General features: G+C 44.5%; 1 non-coding gene across 1 annotated transcript; it reads left to right on the top strand.

Annotated features, from left to right (window-relative positions):
• Nucleotides 1–282: 282 nt before the first annotated feature.
• On the top strand, nt 283–401 carry LOC145397332 (5S ribosomal RNA). The gene has a single exon (XR_013896912.1). It is a non-coding gene; the product is annotated as a 5S ribosomal RNA (ribosomal RNA).
• The last annotated feature ends 1,647 nt before the right edge of the window (nt 402–2,048 follow it).

The raw sequence follows: 2,048 nt of genomic DNA, 5'->3' as shown, positions 1-2,048 counted from the left end.
GGTCTCAATGAAATTCAGTTAATTTTTGTGCAGGGGTTGGCCATGGGCCAAGAAAAGAATTGATTAATTTTTGGGCCGGATCTCGATCCTATGTATTCCATGCAATATCTCCAAGGATCTGGATCCAGATCCTTTTTAATGGCAATGGCACTGGCAGAGATATGCGCTCGATGAGTGCTTTCTAGTTCACATTTATGTCTGCCCGCTGTTTTTTTTTTTTTCGTTTTTTTTTAGCCCCCTCCCGCTCAGATGACTTTTCTTTGCCTTATTTTCCTGACAACTGCCAACGGCCATACCACATTGAGTACACCGCTTCCCATCCGATCAGCGAAGTTAAGCATCGTTGGGTCTGGTTAGTACTTGGATGGGTGACCGCCTGGGAACACCAGATGCTGTTGACATCCCTACGTGTCAAGTGTTTTTTTTTTTTTTTTTTTTTTATGTGTCCGACTCAGGGCATAGGCTCCACAGCCTGCTCTCAAGGCCCAGTAGTCCTCCTACATACCATACTCTTCTCTACATGTCACCACTTCGGCGCTAACACCCACCGTCCATATTGAATACATGCTAGGGCTGTCTCATACAGGACTGGTGTATTGGTATTAGCGGGGGTAATTTTATGACATGTCGGCAGGTCATCTGGTAGATCAGGAAAGTCAGCTTTCATGAAATTCAAATGCTTAAACTGTTCCCTGCCCCAGCCGGGATTCGAACCTGGGTCCATCATGACTGTAGGCCGCCTCTCTACCGATTCAGCCACCGCCCCTCCCTGTAAAACAATTAACTCTAAGCCCTTGGCCACCCCGTTTGGGATACATGGCGTCTGGCAATGAATGAATGATGGTCTCTCATATTTTTACTTTTGTCAACGAAGTTGGAGAAGGTTATGTATTCACCTATGTTTGTCTGTTTGTCCACAGGATATCTCCAAAAGTTGTCAATGGACTTCAATAAAATTCTGTGGAAGAGTGGGCCATGGCCAAAGAAAATATAAACTGATTAAATTTTGGTGAGAACTGGATCCGGATCCGGATCCTATGTATCCCACACAATATAACTTCTCAATGAATGTCAATGAAATTTTGTGGAAGGGTGCCCGATGGGCCAAGAAAGAACTGATTTAATTTTGGGGTAGATCCGGATCCAGCTATTGTGGAGGTATGCACTCTCTGAGTGGTCTCTAGTTACACTCCCCCCCCCCTGACAAATGCTGTCTCTTATTTTTTCCAGTTTCCTGCCTCTGTTTGTGCTTTCTCCGCTTTGTACTTGCTTTAGTCGTCTGCTTCTCGTCGTTTATTTTTCCTTTGCCAGTAGTGCCCAACGGCTGCCTGCTGCCCTACACTGACACCCAAGGGCCTGTTCAGTGAAAACAATGGCACTCGGTGAACCGGGAAGACACACACAGTTATCAGCAAAACTATGTGTGTTACCTGTTGATGGATTTGCCAGCATGACACAGGTGCGGTTGACGAAAATAATTAGTATATACCTGGGTTGGGATGACTGGAAGTGGGGGGAGGGAGGAAGGAAGAGAGGGGTAGGAGGTACAGAATAAAGGAGTGAGGAGGATGGGAGAGGGAGGGAGGGGTAGGAGGTAGAAAATATAGGAGGGAGTGGGATGGGATGAGATGGTAATAGCTGGTGATGAACAAATAGATATGAATACCCTGTGAGGATAACCTGATGTTGTACAAAATCGTTTAGTGTTTAATATCGGTACCTCACAACACCACAGCTGCAGCACACTGGATGAAATGTTAATGTAATGTTCTAGTCTCGCTGTATCCACTCCCTTTACCATATTAACTTCTCCCTCTTATATATCATATTGGTCTTTTTATGCGGCTTTGCTTACCTATTGTTTGGAAATATTATCTTCCCCTTCCTTACTTTTGTTATTTTATTGTTTCCCTAACCCTCTCTCTCTCTCTCTCTCTCTCTCTCTCTCTCTTCCCACCTACTTCCTTCAATAAACTCTGCTCATATGTGTCTGATACTTGGAGTATTTAGTATGATTCCAGTGTTATTTTTCTATTATCCTCTGCTGC

The sequence above is a fragment of the Coenobita brevimanus genome, chromosome 40 (genome assembly GCF_032717465.1).
Source record: "Coenobita brevimanus isolate Jiangsu-jjx chromosome 40, ASM3271746v2, whole genome shotgun sequence".
Taxonomy (NCBI): domain Eukaryota; kingdom Metazoa; phylum Arthropoda; class Malacostraca; order Decapoda; family Coenobitidae; genus Coenobita; species Coenobita brevimanus.
Note: the sequence above shows the minus strand (reverse complement) of the source record. Positions and strands in the feature narration are given on the sequence as shown.